Source organism: Eleutherodactylus coqui, chromosome 5 (assembly GCF_035609145.1).
Source record: "Eleutherodactylus coqui strain aEleCoq1 chromosome 5, aEleCoq1.hap1, whole genome shotgun sequence".
Classification (NCBI taxonomy): domain Eukaryota; kingdom Metazoa; phylum Chordata; class Amphibia; order Anura; family Eleutherodactylidae; genus Eleutherodactylus; species Eleutherodactylus coqui.
The window spans coordinates 37108692-37134812 of NC_089841.1; the positions used below are offsets into that span (position 1 = coordinate 37108692).

The 26121-nt window shown below is 47.2% G+C and overlaps 1 pseudogene; it reads right to left on the reverse strand.

Annotated features, from left to right (window-relative positions):
• The window catches only part of LOC136629224 (zinc finger protein 585A-like), a 161154-nt pseudogene that overhangs the window by 109161 nt on the left and 25872 nt on the right, over positions 1-26121 (reverse strand).

A 26121-nucleotide genomic window follows, 5' to 3' on the forward strand; every position in this document is an offset into this window, starting at 1 on the left:
GGGAAAGAGTTCACAGAGGGATCGCGATCCCTGTGTGTCTCCGGCCGGAACTCGCGATGTTATCGCGAGAGCCCGGCCTGTCACCATGGCAACAGGACGCCAGACACCGGCGTCCTGTATTGCCTGTGCCTATAATCGCTGTACAAGCGATAAGGCATGGCAGAGCAGTAGCTTTGCCATGCCTTATGACAGCGATCATAGGCACAGTGATGTAAGTCCCTCAGAGGGACTCAAATAGTATAAAAAAAAGAAAAGAAAAGTGTAAAAAAAAGAAAAATGTAAAAAAAAAAATGTAAAAAACCCCTTTTTTTATGCTTTTTCTAATATTAGCATAAAAAAAGGGAAAAAAAAACTAAAACCCCACATATTTGGTATTGACGCGTCCGTAACGACGTGTACAAAAAGTTGAACACGCTTTCTATTTTGTACGACAAAAAGCGTAAAAAAAACCGCTAAAAAACAGAGGCAAAATGCTAATTTTTAGCATTTTGCCTCACAAAAAATGCAATAAAAGTGATCAAAAAAGCCGTACATTTCCCAAAATGGTACCAATAAAAACTACAGCTCGTCTCGCAAAAAATAAGCCCTCATAGAGCTCCGTACATAGAAAAATAAAAAAGTTACATGACTTTGAATGCAGCTATAGAGAAAAAAAAAAGATTTCCAAAAAAAGGGGGTTTTATTGCAAAAAAGTGTAAAAACCTAAAAAAAATATAACAATTTTGGTATCGTTGTTACCGTACCGACCCGCAGAAAAAATTTAGTGTATCATGTATGCTGCATGATTAACGCTGTAAAAAAAAAAAAAAAAATCTATGGCAGAATTGATGCGTTTTCTCTCCCTGTTATCATTAAAAAAAAAAAAAAAAAAATTTACGATATTGTCTATATACCCAAAAGTGGCACCGATAAAAACTACAGATCGCCACGCAAAAAACAAGCCCTTATACGGCCGCGTCCACGGAAAAATAAAAAAGTTATGGCTTTTGAAAAATGGAGATGGAAAAATACCAAAAAATCGCTTGGTCCTCAACGCCAAAATAGGCCATGTCATTAAGGGGTTAAAATGACATATTTGCAAAAATATGAAATTTTATTTTTTCTCCTCTAAATTTAATTAATTCCTGAAAAAAAACGGTGGGGTCAAAATACTCATGACACCCCTCAGTGACTATATTAAGGGGTGTAATTTTTAAAATAGGGTCATTTGGGGGGGGGGGTATCTATTATTCTGACACTCATGAGCCTTTGCAAACTGGCTTGGTGCAGGAAGCCAAAGTGTTCCTCAAAATGCTGAAAAGTAATGTTAAATATGTACGTCATCTAAGTGGTTAAAAAAGAAAAAGAAACAAAAGTTTTTCAAGTGTGCATTCAGAATAAAGTAAACAGATGGAAATATATATCTTATCAAAAATTTGTACAGTAAGTTTGGACATATTTGAGATATTACAGTTGAAAATGTGAAAAAAAATGACAATTTTTTCAAAATTTTCCCAATTTTGGCGCTTTTAATAAATATACACAAATTATATCGGTCTCTTTTTACAACCAAAATGAAGTAAAACATGTGGCGAAAAAACAATGTCAGAATCACTTGGATATGTAAAGCCTTTACGGGGTTATGCTGCGTTGAACGACGCATGTCAGATTTCTAAAATTTGGCTCCGTCACTAAGGCGCAAACAGGCTTCATCACTAAGGGGTTAAGCTAAAAGTTTTGCACCTAGTTTATGCTGCCACCTCTTTGCTTTCTATTTTGGTCTTTTAAAGGGCCTTTTTGTCCATGGCCCTGAGGTTGGCTTTGCATTATAAAAAATTATTATTTTTGGTCTATTAACCCCTTGAGTGGCAGGTTTCTTACCACCCTGTCGTGCCCACCAGGGCAGGTTTTTTAAAATGGTCTAATCATTGAATTTCAACTAGTTTTGCAGTTGCGTCTCAAGAGCCATAACTTTTTCATTTTTCCATTGACATGGCCATATGAGGGCTTGTTTTTTGCGGGACAAGTTGTGATTTTTTAAACAGGGGGGAGGAAAAAAAGAAATGGGGAAAAAAGAAAAAAAGGGGCCATGTCATTAAGGGGTTAAATAATGTATTAACTTCCTTCTCTGGGTCATTACGACGCACACGGATACCACATGTGTGATTGTATTTTTGATTTTTTACAAAGTAAAGGGAGACAAGTGTTTTTTTATTTTTTAACTTTTTTTTTAATTTTTTTTTTGTCCCTTTAGGGGACTTCCACAGGGACCCATCAGGACCCCTGATCACATTCCGGGGGTCCGATGGTGACAGCCCTTTACATGCTGCAGTGACAACCCTTTACATGCTGCAGTCACATAGACTGCAGCATGTAAAGGGTTAACACAGCAGAGATCGGAGGTTTTCTCTGATCTGTGCTGTAAGAGCTGGTACCAAGCTGTCCTCTGACAGCTAACAACCAGCTCTCCCTGCCACAGAGACCATCAGCTTGCTTCTGACAAGCCGATGGTCTCTATGGCAACCTGTAAACAAAGCAGGACATTGCCGACATGTCGGCAATATCTTCTGCTGGTTTTTCAAAGCCCTTGCACTGCTCTATGTGGGTCTGTGCAGGCAGAGCACACTGTCACAGCTTGTGGCATTGTGCTCTGCAGCTCCCATAGTGATACATAGCCCGGAAATCTTCCGGGCTATGTCGCTATGAGCAGTGGAGCTCGTCCCCGGAAATTTTCCGGGCGTGCCGCTCAAGGGGTTAAATCAGTCTCCCCCCCCAGTAATATATTACGTGGGGATAAAGTGAGTGCTGTTGGATACTTTCCTCTTCTCAAATAAAACTTAAATCACTCCAAGAGAAGGCCCAGATACCAAGACAAATTTACTGGGTCCAAAACTAGGTGTGGGAAAAAAAAGAGGCTGATGTCATCACATAGGCCACAATAGTAGCCTGTGAGAGTATACGATGTAGACTTGAGCTAATATAAGCTCATAAATAGATGAAGAAAAGGGGATTCAACAAGGTTCCCCCACTTTTTTTTGTTGGATCATCAGGAGCATAATGAAAATATGCATCAATCGTCCCACAGCTATACGCAGGATATAGAATAAGTAGAGTAGTAACCAGAGGTGCTATTAGTTGCCTGGTGGGTGTACAATCACAGCAAAGATAGCTAGCTAGATAAAGATGTTATACTAACTACCTAAGCTACAGAGCCAGGACCGCCTGAGCAAAGGCATCCCAGTTGAGGGAATATCCCATAGAGCAAATAAAATAAAAAAGGTACAATAACCAGCCCTGATGGTAGACTGGTGATCTTTAGTGAGAAATAGCCAAACTGCCAGAGAGACACCTGGTTATATAGTCCACAACCGCAACTCAGAGAACAGGGGGCTTGGCTCAATCAACCAATAAAACGGTCGCTTCCATGAAACCCCCAGAAGTAAGGTAAATGGAGCAGATTGCCAAGTTAAAAAAAAAACCCTAGTGGTGGTGATAATGAATTACATTTTGCTCAAAATAGTAAAGGAAAAAACATATGTCTGTAAAGTAGAACTGTAGATATTATGCATACTGTCAGGGACAGACCATCCAAAGTAAACCTAGTCAGAAAAAAGAACACAGATAAACCAGGGAGGATCATAAGGATAATCTCTGAAGGACATTAACTAAATAAAACGGGGCAGGGGATACATTCTCATTTATGCTCAAGGGATGACAGCAGTTCAGGCGGAATATCCAAGAAGCTTCTGTTTGTAGGAGTCTTTTATTTATATCTCTGGATCTACCATTTGAACGTATCTGTTCAATTCTACGGAAAGATACTAATTTGGCATCCCCTTGATGGTGGGTTCTTATGTGGGATGTTAGAGGGGTTTCTTCATCTTGTCTGATATTTCCCACATGTGCAAGGATATGTCGCCTTAACTGCTGGATGATTTTCCCAACATAGTCCTTAGGGCATGGGCACGGAGCCAGGTAAACGACATTGAGTGATTTGCAGTTCATAAATTCTCTGTTGAGCTACCCGATAGCAGTGGATGCTCCCGAAAGGAGTTACTCTTGCAAATGAACTCGCACAACTTTGGTTAGCAATTTTCCCATCCCATAAATATCATCACTGATGGTCCTTTTTTGGCTGACCTATGCCGTTGCACCTCAGTCTCATTTAATTGTGACTAGAGGCTCAGGGGTTGTCTCCATACCAATAGCCCTGTCCGTCTAGTGGTAGGTTTCTACACTTTTGTATTTTTTTTTGCAATTTATCAGCCCTTATTTTATATATTTTAGACCAGTGGTTCCTAAACTTTTTCAGACATGGAGCCCTTTTTAAGCAAAAGTTTCCAGTGGAGCCCCAAGATGTGATTGGGGGAGGGGTTAAGGAGGTGGTTTATCACAACATATGATTTATACCTTTGTTCTTATAAAAAGAACAGGGCTTTTAAAAAAATAAAATAAATAAAATGAAAAAAAAATACAGGGAGGAACGCTGGAGCGCTGCAGGGGCTACTGATATACATTATATTTAAAATTACCATGCTGCAGGAATTACATCCCGCACCTCATGTCATCCACACGGGTTTTGTTCAGATTGTTTCCACCCCGTGTGGATGAGATTTTCAGCTACTGTGAATTCCGCAGCAAATCCACCCCGTGTTGTTATAGTGACCCCCCCTATACTGGTGGCCCCAGTAGAAATAGCGTCCCCTATATTGGCCCCAGTAGTAATAGTGTCCCCTATATTGGCCTCAATAGTAATAGTATCCCCTATATTGGCCCATACGGTGGCTCCAGTGGTAATAGTTTCCCCTATATTAGCCCCAGTAGTAACAGTGACCCCTATATTGGCCCCAGTAGTAATACTGTCCCCTATATTGGCCTCAATAGTAATAGTGTCCCCTATATTGGCCCATACTGTGGCTCCAGTGGTAATCGTTTCCCCTATATTGGCCCCAGTAGTAAGTGTCCCCTATATTGGCCCCAGTAGTAATAGTGTCCCCTATATTGGCCCCAGTAGTAATAGTGTCCCCTATATTGGCCCATACTGTGGCTCCAGTGGTAATAGCTTTCCCTATATTGGCCCCAGTAGTAAGTGTCACCTATATTGGCCCCAGTAGTAATAGTGTCCCCTATATTGGCCCCAGTAGTAATAGTGTCCCTTATATTTGCCCATATTGTGGCTCCAGTGGTAATAGTTTCCCCTATATTGGCCCCAGTAGTAAGTGTCCCCTATATTGGCCCCAGTAGTAATAGTGTCCCCTATATTGGCCCCAGTAGTAAGTGTCCCCTATATTGGCCCCAGTAGTAATAGTGTCCCCTATATTGGCCCCAGTAGTAATAGTGTCCCTTATATTTGCCCATATTGTGGCTCCAGTGGTAATAGTTTCCCCTATATTGGCCCCAGTAGTAAGTGTCCCCTATATTGGCCCCAGTAGTAATAGTGTCCCCTATATTGGCCTCAGTAGTAATAGTGTCCCCGATATTTGCCCATATTGTGGCTCCAGTGGTAATAGTTTCCCCTATATTGGCCCCAGTAGTAATAGTGTCCCCTATATTGGCCCCAATAGTAATAGTGTCCCCTATATTGGCCCCAGTAGTAATAGTATCCCCTATATTGGCCCATACTGTGGCTCCAGTGGTAATAGTTTCCCCTATATCGGCCCCAGTAGTAATAGTGTAGTGGCCCAGAGTTGGGCACTACAGAAAGTAAATGTATTTACTGTTGTTTAAATGTGTATGTGCCTTTAAAGGAAATGTTGTATATTAATTACTGGTGATTTATTCTGCCAGACAATCTGCAGCCTCTCGCTCCGATTAGCTGTCGGGAGCATTATTTTGATTGGACATTTCACCACCCAGCAACAGGTCTGTGATTGGTGGAGGAATTCCAGTCAGAGTAATTCCAAGTGTGCATAAGCGTCAGTTGTCAGTGTGAGGAGAAGACATTGAAGGGAGAAGATGTAAAGGGTAGAGCAGGAGGAAAGGACATGTGGCGCGGCAAGAAGGCAGAAGTGCGAGTACCAACAAAAGACAGCAAGAAACACGATTAGAATGCAGATGTGGTTCCTGTACTCATATATAGAGGAAATGTATTGCCTGTGAGGATTTACCTCATGAAATGAGTGACTATATGGAGGACGGCTCTCAGGGAAAATAAACTGTTGTTTTAGCTTACCTTTCATTCCTGCATCCCAGGAGTCCCTTGTTGCCACAGTAACACCTGCTCTACAAGTACCAGACTGATATACCAGTATCCACAGGAAAGGATCTTCCCCCAACTTTTATTTCTCTCCATTTCATTTATTTTTGCCTGGGGCCGATGCAAGGGCTGGCGTCACAAACTGATTTGTTACCATCATTCCCTACTGTATCATGAGTAGTGGTTGTTTAAAGTCTTACACCTAATGTTGTGTCGGCCGCTGCCGTTGTGGGGAAGAGCAGAGCCACCGCTACTACCATTCCCATTCTGGCACACCCTATTGCAGCCTCAATGCAGATTACAATAGGGGCGATTGGACGGCTGTGGGCCCCCTTGGAGTCTTAGGCCCGGGACGGTCGCCCCAATTGCCCCTATTATAATCCACCATTGGACCCTGCTCTCCTCACCCCTGTAGCGGTGTCCGGACAGCCTGTAAATGTAAGTCCAAGTCTTGCGGCCGGCATAGCAACAAGGGAAACATGATTGGAGCTAGCTTATGTGATTCGCATTGCTATGCCGACTACAGGTCCGGGACTTTCATTTACAGGCTGCCTGGAAACCGATACAGGTGTGAGAAGAGCAGAACCTCCATTGGAGCCCCTGGTAATCACTCAAGCACACTTTGGGAAACCCTGTTTAGACAGTTATAATAGAACAAGCAGGAATTTGCACATAAATTTGAGACTTTAGACCTTTTGGAGACGCCCCTGCTACTTTTTCAAACAGTGGGTGGGGCTTCTAGTGAGAGGGCACGGCCAAACCGGCCAGCAAATTTATGTAGAACTTATGCCAAAACCTTGTGTAAATTATAATAGTAATTTACGCCAGGCATAAGTTTCTGAAGAGGTGCCTGGAGGTGCCGAGATACGCTGAACACATGAAGAGGAGTTTGGTCCCTCATGCATTCAATGCACCGTGCAAAATTATACTAAGCCCAGCATCACAAAAACCTGGCTTAGTAAATTGCCCCAATGATGTGAGGCTGAGTGTCCATGTGTACAGGAGGTTGAGCGTTTTGCTCAGTTAGTGAATGTGTATGACCAGCTTAGAGGGGATTTCCAGGGGTCTATTTTACTGATGACCTATCCTCAGGATAGATCATCAGCATCAGATTGGTGGAGGCCTACAACCGGTAGCTCTGGGAAGAGTTGGGAAATAAGAGGGTAGGGGAGGTCCTTCCCTTATCGGGTTCTTGATTATTCTGAGAGGTGGTTTGTATAAGGAGTTTGCAAATTTTAATTGTCCTCATAAATTATATTCTGGATTTAGAGGGTTTTGCCTAAGTGATTTCTTGCTCTACTTTCCCTCGTGGTATAATCTCTCTTTCCAAGCCCTGTTGACTATTCAGTATAGTGATTTCTGTGGCACCTATATACAATAAGCTGGTGCAGCAGGTCAGATATTAAAGGGAATCTCTCAGCCCAAAAATGTTGTCCAAGCTGCAGGCACCCAGAAGATGGTGATTCCTTAAACTAACTAGCCTGAGTGTGACTGGTGGCCGCAGTACTCAAATATCATAGCCACACTGAGATGTAACTCATTAGTGCAGTAACCCGCTAGTGTGAGATGCATGACGCGGGTATAACGGATCTGGCCCTGTGACCTGACTCAACCACCCTTTCCTCAACCCATTAAACACGCTACAACTTCTAGCTTTGGATAAATTGGCCACATCAGCCATTTATTAACATTTTTTTAACAATTTGTAAAGACATCATAGAAATAAGCAACCCATCAACCCACCAATCCCATGATAGAAACGGGGGGGGGGGGGGGAGAAGGAGCCTCAACCACCTCTGTCGCCTCACCAACAGGGAAGGAATTTTTGTACTGCCTCCTACCGCACTCCATCTATCCGATTCGGGAGACCAAAATTCTATCCCGCCAATGCCTCTCGCCGCAAGACAGCCGACTTGAGAGGCAAAACACCCGGTTGCCCCTAGTCGCCAACCTCCCAACTTAGAGACCTGCTAGCCGTTCCAAGGCTAGACCCAACTTCTCTGCAGGGACTCCGGCCTGACAGAGCCAAGAGGCAACAGACTCCACCACACACTCTATGACCAAGGAGGGGGGGGGGGGTGGCTATCAGCCCCCCACCTTTACTCCACTCCACATTTCTGCTGACTCCAAGGACACCCCCCTTTTAACCGCTGCTATGACAATATACTCACTACCTCCCCCCACCCCCTACGCTAACTAAACCCGTGAACCCCAATTACTATAAATAAGGGCGGGTGGGCGGGACTTTCTCTCTGTCCTGCGTCTTCTTCCCTCAGCTCCTTCACGGTCCGTTGCTGCCTGTAAGTGACTCCTCCCACTGTTATTCCCGCACTTTCTTTCAGTTTCCCCCCCTTTTTCTTACCCAGCAGCCTTACCTTCTATTAACCCCCTACCCTTCCCGTTAACCCTGTCATGTGCTGCCTACATCTATAGCCCTGCGTGCTACTATTCTAGTGCTTCTTTAGTGGTGTTATAACTGTAAGTGTGACTAGTTGTTACACTGGTCATACATGAGATAAGGATTGGCCAGAATGGATCCAATTAATTGTATGTCCAATCATTCATATGAACAGACCAACGTTAGCATGTCCTATTAAACTGGCAGATCAGCGAGAGGTCTTGTGCAAAGTGACAGATGATAAGCTGCATGTGTCTGATCATGCCACACATGTAGATTGTCCTAACAAAAGATGAAAGACTCCAACCTGACAGATGACGTTTGGCAGACAGTCTCTATCGGCCATCATGAAATACCATTTGTATATAATTTTTTAAATGATGGTCAGCCAAAATGGTCAAATTTTATAGGTCTAATAAGGAAAGTGAGGTGTAGACAGCAGCACAATCACACAGTCCATAAGGAAAGGAGACACAGGTGGTACATGATCAGATCAGTAGGTCTGGACTTGAAGACCCTCCAACTGCTAGCATATAGGTATTGTAGATCAGCACACAGCATGCAGGACAAAGACCTATAATATGTCAAAACGTTGCAGCACTTCTTTGTAACTGATGGAATAATAAAGGAGCATGATTCGATCATGCAAAGAGTATGCTGAGTTCCTGTGTGCTGATCAACAATACTTACCTACCTACAATGCCCTAGTGACTGGGGGCCCGCAGTCTTATATATCTACTTTCACTAACAGGCTTACAAGATGAACCAGCTGGGAGTACGGGGCCCGGACTGCAGGATCTGTCATCCACAATAATCCCACAGACCACAGAATAACATCTGCAGCCGCTGACTGAGGAGAATCTGTGACTCCTCTCTGCTGTATTTAGTGGTTACTACTCACCTGGGCTGTTACCTGTAGGAATCTCCTTTTTACCCCGCTGATCGCCCCTCACATTTGTATCTGTAGTATTAATATCGGTCAGATCTTCATCCTGATACAAAAGCTGTGAGACAAATATTGTAGAAGTCAGCAGATGGTTGGAGAAGTCGTGTGGAAGGTTTTACATGACAAGAAAAGCACATTGTCTCAGTGGAGGAGATCAGCGTCTACCAGACACATCCGCTGTTTGTCTCAGGGGAAATAAAGGAGCAGATAGATATAAATCCAACCTGTTGGCTCCTTATTCCCACCAGCAGTGTCCACCACCAGAAAACTGGGAGAAGATCCAGACAACATGTAATGTCTCTGGTCAGCGGTAATCCTGCCATCTCCACCGGCCTCATCACACAAGTAGAAGACATCTAATAAAACTGAAGACAACAGCTTCACAGCCTTCTACAGATCAGAGGGACGTCTCCACCTACCTGATGGTCTTGTGAAAGAAGAGGACGGGGACATCTCTCTGGTGGGCTTCTCTTACTGGATGGAACTGGAGGAAACACAGACGGACACTGAAGTCATTCTTTACATACAGATAATAAAGTCCCCGTGTATTTAGTCCTGTCTATTACCTGGTGATGGGAACGGCTGGCGGGTCTCCATCATGGCCTCCTTGTACAGATCCTTGTGTTCTTCTAAATACTCCCACTCCTCCATGGAGAAATAGACAGCGACATCCTGACACCTTATAGGAACCTGACAACACAATATACAGTCATCACCCAGAAGCCTCCAGTGCTTTTACTGTATAATGTTCCAGCATTCCCTGCAGCGTCACCTCTCCAGTCAGCAGCTCAATCATCTTGTTGGTGAGTTCTAGAATCTTCTGTACATTGATGTCTTCATGTATAAGGGAGTGAGGTGGGGGCCCCGTGATTGGGCTCAGGGGTCTCTCCCATCCATCACACACAGGGGCCCGACAGCTATCACTAGAGGTCTTCTTCACTAATGTGTAATCCTGTAAATGGGGAGACAATAATAAATATTACTGCAGACATTTCCAGAGTCCATCACCTCTCCAGTGACATCATCTGTAATTACCATAGATAAGAATGATGTAATGTGACATCATCAGAATCTCTCCCCTCTCCAGTGACATCATCAGTTATTACCATAGATAAGAATGATGTAATGTGACATCATCAGAATCTCTCCCCTCTCCAGTGACATCATCTGTTATTTCCATAAATAAAAAAAAGTAATGTGACATCATCAGAATCTCTTACCTCTCCAAAAAGCTGGAAGATTATCTCTAGGGTGAGATTTAATATTCTTTCCACCATCTTGTTCTTGTCTTCCGTTATTCTTGATCCTATAATGTAGGAAACTGAATAGGAAGATTGAACAATGTAAAAAAAACTGCAGGTTCTGTCATCCCCAATAATCCCACAAACCACTGAATAACACATCTGCAGCCACTGACTGAGGAGAATCTGTGACTCCTCTCTGCTGTATTTAGTGGTTACTCCTCACCTGGGCGGTTACCTGTAGGAATCTCCTCTTCAAACTCCTGTTTGACCATCACATTTGTATCTTTAGTATTAATAGTGGACAGGCCTTTATCCTGATACAAAAGCTGTGAGACAAATATTGTAAAAGTCAGCAGACGGTTGGAGAAGTCATGTGACATCTAATAAGACTGAAGACAAGAGCTTCACAGGCTTCTACAGATCAGAGGGACATCTCCATCTACCTGATGGTCCTGTGGAAGAAGAGGACGGGGACATCTCTCTGGTGGGCTTCTCTTACTGGATGGAACTGGAGGAAACACAGACAGACACTGAAGTCATTCTTTACATACAGATAATAAAGTCCCTGTGTATTTAGTCCTGTCTATTACCTGGTGATGGGAGCGGCTGGTGGGTCTCCATCATGGCCTCCTTGTACAGATCCTTGTGTCCTTCTAGATACTCCCACTCCTCCATGGAGAAATAGATAGCGACATCCTGACACCTTATAGGAACCTGAGAACACAATATACAGTCATCACCCAGAAGCCTCCAGTGCTGTTACTGTATAATGTCCCAGCATTCCCTGCAGCGTCACCTGTCCAGTCAGCAGCTCAATCATTTTGTTGGCGAGTTCTAGAATCTTCTGTACATTGATGTCCTCATGTATCAGGTGGTGAGGTGGGGGCCCCATGATTGGGCTCAGGGTTCTCCCCCATCCATCATACACAGGGGTCTGACAGCCATCACTAGAGGTCCTCTTCACTACTGTGTAATCCTGTATTTAGGGACACAGTAATAAATATCACTACAGACATTTCCAGAGTCCATCACCTCTTCAGTGACATCATCTGTTATTACCATAGATAAGAATGAGGAAATGTGACGTCATCAGAATCTCTCCAGTGACATCATCAGTTATTACATGAGTAACAATGAAGTAATGTGACATCATCAGAATCTCTCACCTCTCCAGTAAGCTGGAAGATTATCTCTCGGAAGAGATTTACTAAACTTTTGGCCATCTTGTTCATGTCTTCCTTCATCTTTGAATAGTCAGTTCGGAAAATTCTGTTGCACAGAAGAGATCAAAAGATGTTCATATATTGAAGGGACCTGAAGGAAAAGAAGATGAGCCAATGTGCGAGCGACGGAAATATAAAAAACCAACAAGAACTCAACATAAGAGTAAAACTTTGAGATGTTAGACATCCTTCATCATAATAGTATGCACCGCTCCACCCTGCGCCATAATACTATGTACCACTCGACCCTGCTCCATAATACTATGTACCACTCCACCCTGCCCCATAATAGTATGTACAACTCCCCTCTACACCATAATAGTATGTACTCCTCCACGCTGCCCCATAATAGTATGTACCGCTCCACCCTGCCCGATAATATGTACCACTCCACCCTGCCCCATAATAGTATGTACCGCTCTACCCTGCACCATAATAGTATGTACTGCTCCACCCTGCCCCATAATAGTATGAACCGCTCCACCCTGCACCATAATAGTATGTACCGGTCGACCATGCCCCATAATAGTATGTACTGCTCCACCCTGCCCCATAATAGTATGTACCGCTCCACCCTGCACCATAATAGTATGTACCGGTCGACCATGCCCCATAATAGTATGTACCACTCCACCCTGCCCCATAATAGTATGTACCGCTTCACCCTGCACCATAATAGTATCTAAGGCTCCACCCTGCCCCATAATAGTATGTACCGCTCCACCCTGCCCCATAATAGTATGTACCGCTCCACCCTGCACCATAATAGTATGTACCGCTCCACCCTCCGCCATAATAGTATGTACCAGTCAACCCTGCCCCATAATAGTATGTACCCCTCCACCCTGCCCCATAATAGTATGTACCCCTCCACCCTGCCCCATAATAGTATGTACCGCTCCACCCTGCCCCATAATAGTATGTACCGCTCCACCCTGCCCCATAATAGTATGTACCGCTCCACCCTGCCCCATAATAGTATGTACCGCTCCACCCTGCCCCATAATAGTAGGTACCGCTCCACCCTGCCCCATAATAGTATGTACCGCTCCACCCTGCCCCATAATAGTATGTACCGCTCCACCCTGCCCCATAATAGTATGTACCGCTCCACCCTGCCCCATAATAGTATGTTCCACTTCACCCTGCCCTATAATTGTATGTACCCTTCCACCCTGCCCCATAATAGTATGTACCGCTCCGCCCTGCCCCATAATAGTATGTACCACTCCACCCTGCACCATAATAGTATGTACCGCTCCACCCTGCCCCATAATAGTATGTACCGCTCCACCCTGCACCATAATAGTATGTACCGCTCCACCCTGCACCATAATAGTATGTACCGCTCCACCCTGCACCATAAAAGTATGTACCGCTCCACCCAGTCCCATAATAGTATGTACCCCTCCACCCTGCCCCATAATAGTATGTACCATTCCACCCTGCGCCATATTCCTATGTACCGCTCCACCCTGCACCATAATAGTATATACTGCTCCAACCTGCCCCATAATAGTATGTACCAGTCCACCCTGCCCCATAATAGTATGTACCACTCCACCCTGCCCCATAATAGTAGGTACCGCTCCACCCTGCCCCATAATAGTATGTACCGCTCCACCCTGCCCCATAATAGTATGTACCGCTCCACCCTGCCCCATAATAGTATGTACCGCTCCACCCTGCCCCATAATAGTATGTTCCACTTCACCCTGCCCTATAATTGTATGTACCCTTCCACCCTGCCCCATAATAGTATGTACCGCTCCGCCCTGCCCCATAATAGTATGTACCACTCCACCCTGCACCATAATAGTATGTACCGCTCCACCCTGCCCCATAATAGTATGTACCGCTCCACCCTGCACCATAATAGTATGTACCGCTCCACCCTGCACCATAATAGTATGTACCGCTCCACCCTGCCCCATAATAGTATGTACCGCTCCACCCTGTCCCATAATAGTATGTACCCCTCCACCCTGCCCCATAATAGTATGTACCATTCCACCCTGCGCCATATTCCTATGTACCGCTCCACCCTGCACCATAATAGTATATACTGCTCCAACCTGCCCCATAATAGTATGTACCAGTCCACCCTGCCCCATAATAGTATGTTCCACTCCACCCTGCCCTATAATAGTATGTACGACTCCACCCTGCCCCATAATAGTATGTACCCCTCCCCCCTGCCCCATAATAGTATGTACCACTCCACCCTGCGCCATAATACTATGTTCCGCTCCACCCTGCCCGATAATAGTATGTACCGCTCCACCCTGCGCCATTATAGTATGTACCGCTCCACCCTGCGCCATAATAGTATGTACCACTCCACCCTGCCCCATAATAGTATGTACTGCTCCACCCTGCCACATAATAGTATATACCGCTCCACCCTGCCCCACAATAGTATGTACCGCTCCACCCTGCCCCATAATAGTATGTACCGCTCCACCCTGCGCCATAATAGTATGTACCGCTCCACCCTGCCCCATAATAGTATGTACCGCTCCACCCTGCCCCATAATAGTATGTACCGCTCCACCCTGCCCCATAATAGTATGTACCGCTCCACCCTGCCCCATAATAGTATGTACCGCTCCACCCTGCCCCATAATAGTATGTACCCCTCCATCCTGCCCCATAATAGTATGTACCACTCCACCCTGCGCCATAATAGTATGTACCACTCCACCCTGCGCCATTATAGTATGTTCCGCTCCACCCTGCCGCATAATAGTATGTACCGCTCCACCCTGCCCCATAATAGTATGTACCCCTCCATCCTGCACCATAACAGTATGTACCCTTCTACCCTGCCCCATAATAGTATGTACGGCTCCACCCTGCGCCATAATAGTATCTACTGCTCCACCCTGCCCTTTAATAGTATGTACCGCTCCACCCTGCCCCATAATAGTATGTTCTGCTCCACCCTGTCCCATAATAGTATGTACCGCTCCACCCTGCCCCATAATAGTATGTACCGCTCCACCCTGCCCCATAATAGTATGTACCGCTCCACCCTGCCCCATAATAGTATGCACTGCTCCACCCCGCTCCATAATAGTATGTACCACTCCACCCTGCCCCATCATAGTATGCACCGCTCCACCCCGCTCCATAATAGCATGTACCGCTCCCCCCTGCCCCATAATAGTATGTACCGCTCCACCCTGCCCCATAATAGTATGTACCGCTCCACCCTGCCCCATAATAGTATGTACCGCTCCACCCTGCCACATAATAGTATGTACCACTCCACCCTGCAACATTATAGTATGTACCGCTCCACCCTGCACTATAATAGTATGCACCGCTCCACCCTGCACCATAATAGTATGTACCAATCCACCCTGCCCCATAATAGTATGTACCGCTCCACCCTGCACCATAATAGTATGTACCGCTCCACCCTGCCCCATAATAGTATGTACCGCTGCAACCTGCACCATAATAGTATGTACCCCTCCACCCTGCGCCATAATAGTATGTACCCCTCCACCCTGCCCCATAATAGTATGTACCGTTCCACCCTGCCCCATAATAGTATGCACCGCTCCACGCTGCATCATAATAGTATGTACCACTCCACCCTGCCCCATAATAGTATGTACCGTTCCACCCTGCCCCATAATAGTATGTACCCCTCCACCCTGCGCCATAATAGTATGTACCCCTCCACCCTGCCCCATAATAGTATGTACCGTTCCACCCTGCCCCATAATAGTATGTACCGCTCCACGCTGCATCATAATAGTGTGTACCACTCCACCCTGCCCAATAATAGTATGTACGGCTCCACCCTGCACCATAATACGATGTACAGCTCGACCCTGCCCTATAATAGTATGTTCCACTCCACCCTGCCCCATCATAGTATGTACCGCTCCACTCTGCTCCATAATAGTATGTACCGCTCCACCCTGCCCCATAATAGTATGTACCACTCCACCCTGCCCCATAATATTATGTACCATTCCGCCCTGCGCCATAATAGTATGTACCACTCCACCCTGCGCCATTATAGTATGTTCCGCTCCACCCTGCCGCATAATAGTATGTACTGCTCCACCCTGCCCCATAATAGTATGTACTGCTGCAACCTGCACCATAATAGTATGTACCCCTCCACCCTGCTCCATAATAGTATGTACCCTTCTACCCTGCCCCATAATAGTATGTACGGCTCCACCCTGCGCCATAATAGTATCTACTGCTCCACCCTGCCCTTTAATAGTATGTACCGCTCCACCCTGCCCCATAATAGTATGTTCCGCTCCACCCTGCCCCATAATAGTATGTACCGCTCCACCCTGCCCCATAATATTATGTACCGCTCCACCCTGCCCCATAATAGTATGTACCGCTCCACCCTGCCCCATAATAGTATGCACTGCTCCACCCCGCTCCATAATAGTATGTACCGCTCCAACATGCCCCATAATAGTATGTATCGCTCCACCCTGCCCCATAATAGTATGTACCGCTCCACCCTGCCTCATAATAGTATGTACCCCTCCACCCTGCACCATAATAGTATGTACCACTCCACCCTGCCCCATAATAGTATGCACCGCTCCACCCCGCTCCATAATAGTATGTACCGCTCCCCCCTGCCCCATAATAGTATGTACCGCTCCCCCCTGCCCCAAAATAGTATGTACCGCTCCACCCTGCCCCATAATAGTATGTACCGCTCCACCCTGCCACATAATAGTATGTACCGCTCCACCCTGCCCCATAATAGTATGTACCGCTCCACCCTGCCACATAATAGTATGTACCGCTCCACCCTGCCCCATAATAGTATGTACCGCTGCAACCTGCACCATAATAGTATGTACCCCTCCACTCTGCTCCATAATAGTATGTACCCCTCCACCCTCCCCCTAATAGTATGTACTGCTCCACCCTGCCCCATAATAGTATGTACCGCTCCACGCTGCATCATAATAGTGTGTACCACTCCACCCTGCCCAATAATAGTATGTACCGCTCCACCCTGCACCATAATACTATGTACCGCTCGACCCTGCCCTATAATAGTATGTTCCACTCCACCCTGCCCCATAATAGTATGTACCGCTCCACTCTGCTCCATAATAGTATGTACCACTCCACCCTGCGCCATTATAGTATGTTCCGCTCCACCCTGCCGCATAATAGTATGTACCGCTCCACCCTGCCCCATAATAGTATGTACCCCTCCATCCTGCACCATAACAGTATGTACCCTTCTACCCTGCCCCATAATAGTATGTACGGCTCCACCCTGCGCCATAATAGTATCTACTGCTCCACCCTGCCCTTTAATAGTATGTACCGCTCCACCCTGCCCCATAATAGTATGTTCTGCTCCACCCTGTCCCATAATAGTATGTACCGCTCCACCCTGCCCCATAATAGTATGTACCGCTCCACCCTGCCCCATAATAGTATGTACCGCTCCACCCTGCCCCATAATAGTATGCACTGCTCCACCCCGCTCCATAATAGTATGTACCACTCCACCCTGCCCCATCATAGTATGCACCGCTCCACCCCGCTCCATAATAGCATGTACCGCTCCCCCCTGCCCCATAATAGTATGTACCGCTCCACCCTGCCCCATAATAGTATGTACCGCTCCACCCTGCCCCATAATAGTATGTACCGCTCCACCCTGCCACATAATAGTATGTACCACTCCACCCTGCAACATTATAGTATGTACCGCTCCACCCTGCACTATAATAGTATGCACCGCTCCACCCTGCACCATAATAGTATGTACCAATCCACCCTGCCCCATAATAGTATGTACCGCTCCACCCTGCACCATAATAGTATGTACCGCTCCACCCTGCCCCATAATAGTATGTACCGCTGCAACCTGCACCATAATAGTATGTACCCCTCCACCCTGCGCCATAATAGTATGTACCCCTCCACCCTGCCCCATAATAGTATGTACCGTTCCACCCTGCCCCATAATAGTATGTACCGCTCCACGCTGCATCATAATAGTATGTACCACTCCACCCTGCAACATTATAGTATGTACCGCTCCACCCTGCACTATAATAGTATGCACCGCTCCACCCTGCACCATAATAGTATGTACCGCTCCACCCTGCACCATAATAGTATGTACCGCTCCACCCTGCCCCATAATAGTATGTACCGCTGCAACCTGCACCATAATAGTATGTACCCCTCCACCCTGCGCCATAATAGTATGTACCCCTCCACCCTGCCCCATAATAGTATGTACCGTTCCACCCTGCCCCATAATAGTATGCACCGCTCCACGCTGCATCATAATAGTGTGTACCACTCCACCCTGCCCAATAATAGTATGTACGGCTCCACCCTGCACCATAATACGATGTACAGCTCGACCCTGCCCTATAATAGTATGTTCCACTCCACCCTGCCCCATCATAGTATGTACCGCTCCACTCTGCTCCATAATAGTATGTACCGCTCCACCCTGCCCCATAATAGTATGTACCGCTCCACCCTGCCCCATAATAGTATGTACCGCTTCACCCTGCCCCATAATATTATGTACCATTCCGCCCTGCGCCATAATAGTATGTACCATTCCACCCTGCGCCATAACACTATGTGCGACTCCACCCTGCGCCATTATAGTATGTACCACTCCACCCTGCGCCATAATAGTATGTACCACTCCACCCTGCCCCATAATAGTATATACCACTCCTCCCTGCCCCATAATAGTATGTACCACTCCACCCCTTATCATAATAGTATGTACTGCTCCACCCTGCCCCATAATACTATGTACCGCACCACCCTGCACCATAACAGTATGCACCACTCCACCCTGCCCCATAATAGTATGTACCACTCCACCCTGCCCCATAATAGTATGCACCGCTCCACCCTGCTCCATAATAGTATGTACCGCTCCACCCTGCCCCATAATAGTATGTACCACTCCCCTCTGTCCCATAATACTATGTACCGCTCCCCCCTGCCCCATAATAATATGTACCGCTCCCCTTGCCCCATAACAGTATGTACCACTCCACCCTGCCCCATAATAGTATGTACCACTCCACCCAGCCCCATAATAGTATGTACCCCTCCACCCCGCCCCATAATAGTATGTACCACTCCACCCTGCGCCATAATAGTATGTACCACTCCCCCCTGCCCCATAATAGTATGTACCGCTCCCTCCTGCTCCATAATAGTATGCACCGGTTCACCCTGCACTATAATACTATGTACCACTCCACCCTGCCCCATAATAGTATGTTCCGCTCCAACCTGTCCCATAATATTATGTACCCCTCCCCCCTGCCCCATAATAGTATGTACCACTCCACCCTGCGCCATAATAGTATGTACCACTCCACCCTGCGCCATTATAGTATGTTCCGCTCCACCCTGCCGCATAATAGTATGTACCGCTCCACCCTGCCCCATAATAGTATGTACTGCTGCAACCTGCACCATAATAGTATGTACCCCTCCACCCTGCTCCATAATAGTATGTACCCTTCTACCCTGCCCCATAATAGTATGTACGGCTCCACCCTGCGCCATAATAGTATCTACTGCTCCACCCAGCCCTTTAATAGTATGTACCGCTCCACCCTGCCCCATAATAGTATGTTCCGCTCCACCCTGCCCCATAATAGTATGTACCGCTCCACCCTGCCCCATAATATTATGTACCGCTCCACCCTGCCCCATAATAGTATGTACCGCTCCACCCTGCCCCATAATAGTATGCACTGCTCCACCCCGCTCCATAATAGTATGTACCGCTCCAACATGCCCCATAATAGTATGTATCGCTCCACCCTGCCCCATAATAGTATGTACCGCTCCACCCTGCCTCATAATAGTATGTACCGCTCCACCCTGCACCATAATAGTATGTACCACTCCACCCTGCCCCATAATAGTATGTACCGCTCCACCCTGCCCCATAATAGTATGTACCGCTGCAACCTGCACCATAATAGTATGTACCCCTCCACCCTGCGCCATAATAGTATGTACCCCTCCACCCTGCCCCATAATAGTATGTACCGTTCCACCCTGCCCCATAATAGTATGCACCGCTCCACGCTGCATCATAATAGTGTGTACCACTCCACCCTGCCCAATAATAGTATGTACGGCTCCACCCTGCACCATAATACGATGTACAGCTCGACCCTGCCCTATAATAGTATGTTCCACTCCACCCTGCCCCATCATAGTATGTACCGCTCCACTCTGCTCCATAATAGTATGTACCGCTCCACCCTGCCCCATAATAGTATGTACCGCTCCACCCTGCCCCATAATAGTATGTACCGCTTCACCCTGCCCCATAATATTATGTACCATTCCGCCCTGCGCCATAATAGTATGTACCATTCCACCCTGCGCCATAACACTATGTGCGACTCCACCCTGCGCCATTATAGTATGTACCACTCCACCCTGCGCCATAATAGTATGTACCACTCCACCCTGCCCCATAATAGTATATACCACTCCTCCCTGCCCCATAATAGTATGTACCACTCCACCCCTTATCATAATAGTATGTACTGCTCCACCCTGCCCCATAATACTATGTACCGCACCACCCTGCACCATAACAGTATGCACCACTCCACCCTGCCCCATAATAGTATGTACCACTCCACCCTGCCCCATAATAGTATGCACCGCTCCACCCTGCTCCATAATAGTATGTACCGCTCCACCCTGCCCCATAATAGTATGTACCACTCCCCTCTGTCCCATAATACTATGTACCGCTCCCCCCTGCCCCATAATAATATGTACCGCTCCCCTTGCCCCATAACAGTATGTACCACTCCACCCTGCCCCATAATAGTATGTACCACTCCACCCAGCCCCATAATAGTATGTACCCCTCCACCCCGCCCCATAATAGTATGTACCACTCCACCCTGCGCCATAATAGTATGTACCACTCCCCCCTGCCCCATAATAGTATGTACCGCTCCCTCCTGCTCCATAATAGTATGCACCGGTTCACCCTGCACTATAATACTATGTACCACTCCACCCTGCCCCATAATAGTATGTTCCGCTCCAACCTGTCCCATAATATTATGTACCCCTCCCCCCTGCCCCATAATAGTATGTACCACTCCACCCTGCGCCATAATAGTATGTACCACTCCACCCTGCGCCATTATAGTATGTTCCGCTCCACCCTGCCGCATAATAGTATGTACCGCTCCACCCTGCCCCATAATAGTATGTACTGCTGCAACCTGCACCATAATAGTATGTACCCCTCCACCCTGCTCCATAATAGTATGTACCCTTCTACCCTGCCCCATAATAGTATGTACGGCTCCACCCTGCGCCATAATAGTATCTACTGCTCCACCCAGCCCTTTAATAGTATGTACCGCTCCACCCTGCCCCATAATAGTATGTTCCGCTCCACCCTGCCCCATAATAGTATGTACCGCTCCACCCTGCCCCATAATATTATGTACCGCTCCACCCTGCCCCATAATAGTATGTACCGCTCCACCCTGCCCCATAATAGTATGCACTGCTCCACCCCGCTCCATAATAGTATGTACCGCTCCAACATGCCCCATAATAGTATGTATCGCTCCACCCTGCCCCATAATAGTATGTACCGCTCCACCCTGCCTCATAATAGTATGTACCGCTCCACCCTGCACCATAATAGTATGTACCACTCCACCCTGCCCCATAATAGTATGCACCGCTCCACCCCGCTCCATAATAGTATGTACCGCTCCCCCCTGCCCCATAATAGTATGTACCGCTCCCCCCTGCCCCATAATAGTATGTACCGCTCCACCCTGCCCCATAATAGTATGTACCGCTCCACCCTGCCACATAATAGTATGTACCGCTCCACCCTGCCCCATAATAGTATGTACCGCTGCAACCTGCACCATAATAGTATGTACCCCTCCACCCTGCTCCATAATAGTATGTACCCCTCCACCCTCCCCCTAATAGTATGTACTGCTCCACCCTGCCCCATAATAGTATGTACCGCTCCACGCTGCATCATAATAGTGTGTACCACTCCACCCTGCCCAATAATAGTATGTACCGCTCCACCCTGCACCATAATACTATGTACCGCTCGACCCTGCCCTATAATAGTATGTTCCACTCCACCCTGCCCCATAATAGTATGTACCGCTCCACTCTGCTCCATAATAGTATGTACCGCTCCACCCTACCCCATAATAGTATGTACCGCTCCACCCTGCCCCATAATAGTATGTACCGCTTCACCCTGTCCCATAATACTAAGTACCATTCCACCCTGCGCCATAATAGTATGTACCATTTCACCCTGCGCCATAACACTATGTGCGACTCCACCCTGCGCCATTATAGTATGTACCACTCCACCCTGCGCCATAATAGTATGTACCACTCCACCCTGCCCCATAATAGTATGTACCACTCCACCCCTTATCATAATAGTATGTACCACTCCACCCTGCCCCATAATAGTATATACCACTCCACCCAGCCCCATAATAGTATGTACCCCTCCACCCCGCCCCATAATAGTATGTACCACTCCACGCTGCGCCATAATAGTATGTACCACTCCACCCTGCCCCATAATAGTATGTACCACTCCACCCTGCCCCATAATAGTATGTACCACTCCACCCTGCCCCATAATAGTATGTACAGCTCTACCCTGCCCCATAATAGTATGTACAGCTCCACCCTGCCCCATAATAGTATGTACCACTACATCCTGCGCCATAATCCTATGTACCGCTCCACCCTGCCCCATTATAGTATGTACCACTCCACCCTGCCCCATAATAGTATGTAAACTCTCCACCCTGCCCCATAATAGTATGTACCACTCCACCCTGCCCCATAATAGTATGTACCGCTCCACCCCGCCCCATAATAGTATGTACCACTCCCCTCTGTCCCATAATAGTATGTACTACTCCACCCTGCCCCATAATAGTATGTACCGCTCCACCCCGCCCCATAATAGTATGTACCACTCCCCTCTGTCCCATAATAGTATGTACCACTCCACCCCGCTCCATAATAGTATGTACCGCTCCAACATGCCCCATAATAGTATGTATCGCTCCACCCTGCCCCATAATAGTATGAACCGCTCCACCCTGCCTCATAATAATATGTACCCCTCCACCCTGCACCATAATAGTATGTACCACTCCACCCTGCCCCATCATAGTATGCACCGCTCCACCCCGCTCCATAATAGCATGTACCGCTCCCCCCTGCCCCATAATAGTATGTACCGCTCCACCCTGCCCCATAATAGTATGTACCGCTCCACCCTGCCCCATAATAGTATGTACCGCTCCACCCTGCCACATAATAGTATGTACCACTCCACCCTGCAACATTATAGTATGTACCGCTCCACCCTGCACTATAATAGTATGCACCGCTCCACCCTGCACCATAATAGTATGCACCGCTCCACCCTGCCCCATAATAGTATGTACCGCTCCACCCTGCACCATAATAGTATGTACCGCTCCACCCTGCCCCATAATAGTATGTACCGCTGCAACCTGCACCATAATAGTATGTACCCCTCCACCCTGCTCCATAATAGTATGTACCCCTCCACCCTGCCCCATAATAGTATGTACCGTTCCACCCTGCCCCATAATAGTATGTACCGCTCCACGCTGCATCATAATAGTGTGTACCACTCCACCCTGCCCAATAATAGTATGTACCGCTCCACCCTGCACCATAATACGATGTACAGCTCGACCCAGCCCTATAATAGTATGTTCCACTCCACCCTGCCCCATAATAGTATGTACCGCTCCACTCTGCTCCATAATAGTATGTACCGCTCCACCCTGCCCCATAATAGTATGTACCGCTCCACCCTGCCCCATAATAGTATGTACCGCTTCACCCTGCCCCATAATATTATGTACCATTCCGCCCTGCGCCATAATAGTATGTACCATTCCACCCTGCGCCATAACACTATGTGCGACTCCACCCTGCGCCATTATAGTATGTACCACTCCACCCTGCGCCATAATAGTATGTACCACTCCACCCTGCCCCATAATAGTATATACCACTCCACCCTGCCCCATAATAGTATGTACCACTCCACCCCTTATCATAATAGTATGTACTGCTCCACCCTGCCCCATAATACTATGTACCGCACCACCCTGCACCATAACAGTATGCACCACTCCACCCTGCCCCATAATAGTATGTACCACTCCACCCTGCCCCATAATAGTATGCACCGCTCCACCCCGCTCCATAATAGTATGTACCGCTCCACCCTGCGCCATAATAGTATGTACCACTCCCCTCTGTCCCATAATAGTATGTACCCCTCCACCCCGCCCCATAATAGTATGTACCACTCCACCCTGCGCCATAATAGTATGTACCACTTCCCCCTGCCCCATAATAGTATGTACCGCTCCCTCCTGCTCCATAATAGTATGCACCGGTTCACCCTGCACTATAATACTATGTACCACTCCACCCTGCCCCATAATAGTATGTTCCGCTCCAACCTGTCCCATAATATTATGCACCCCTCCCCCCTGCCCCATAATAGTATGTACCACTCCACCCTGCGCCATAATAGTATGTACCACTCCACCCTGCGCCATTATAGTATGTTCCGCTCCACCCTGCCGCATAATAGTATGTACCGCTCCACCCTGCCCCATAATAGTATGTACTGCTGCAACCTGCACCATAATAGTATGTACCCCTCCACCCTGCTCCATAATAGTATGTACCCTTCTACCCTGCCCCATAATAGTATGTACGGCTCCACCCTGCGCCATAATAGTATCTACTGCACCACCCTGCCCTTTAATAGTATGTACTGCTCCACCCTGCCCCATAATAGTATGTTCCGCTCCACCCTGCCCCATAATAGTATGTACCGCTCCACCCTGCCCCATAATAGTATGTACCGCTCCACCCTGCCCCATAATAGTATGTACCGCTCCACCCTGCCCCATAATAGTATGCACTGCTCCACCCCACTCCATAATAGTATGTACCGCTCCAACATGCCCCATAATAGTATGTATCGCTCCACCCTGCCCCATAATAGTATGTACCGCTCCACCCTGCCTCATAATAGTATGTACCCCTCCACCCTGCACCATAATAGTATGTACCACTCCACCCTGCCCCATAATAGTATGCACCGCTCCACCCCGCTCCATAATAGTATGTACCGCTCCCCCCTGCCCCATAATAGTATGTACCGCTCCACCCTGCCCCATAATAGTATGTACCGCTCCACCCTGCCCCATAATAGTATGTACCGCTCCACCCTGCCACATAATAGTATGTACCGCTCCACCCTGCCCCATAATAGTATGTACCGCTGCAACCTGCACCATAATAGTATGTACCCCTCCACCCTGCTCCATAATAGTATGTACCCCTCCACCCTGCCCCATAATAGTATGTACTGCTCCACCCTGCCCCATAATAGTATGTACCGCTCCACGCTGCATCATAATAGTGTGTACCACTCCACCCTGCCCAATAATAGTATGTACCGCTCCACCCTGCACCATAATACTATGTACCGCTCGACCCTGCCCTATAATAGTATGTTCCACTCCACCCTGCCCCATAATAGTATGTACCGCTCCACTCTGCTCCATAATAGTATGTACCGCTCCACCCTGCCCCATAATAGTATGTACCGCTCCACCCTGCCCCATAATAGTATGTACCGCTTCACCCTGTCCCATAATACTATGTACCATTCCACCCTGCGCCATAAAAGTATGTACCATTTCACCCTGCGCCATAACACTATGTGCGACTCCACCCTGCGCCATTATAGTATGTACCACTCCACCCTGCGCCATAATAGTATGTACCACTCCACCCTGCCCCATAATAGTATGTACCACTGCACCCCTTATCATAATAGTATGTACCACTCCACCCTGCCCCATAATAGTATATACCACTCCACCCAGCCCCATAATAGTATGTACCCCTCCACCCCGCCCCATAATAGTATGTACCACTCCACGCTGCGCCATAATAGTATGTACCACTCCACCCTGCCCCATAATAGTATGTACCACTCCACCCTG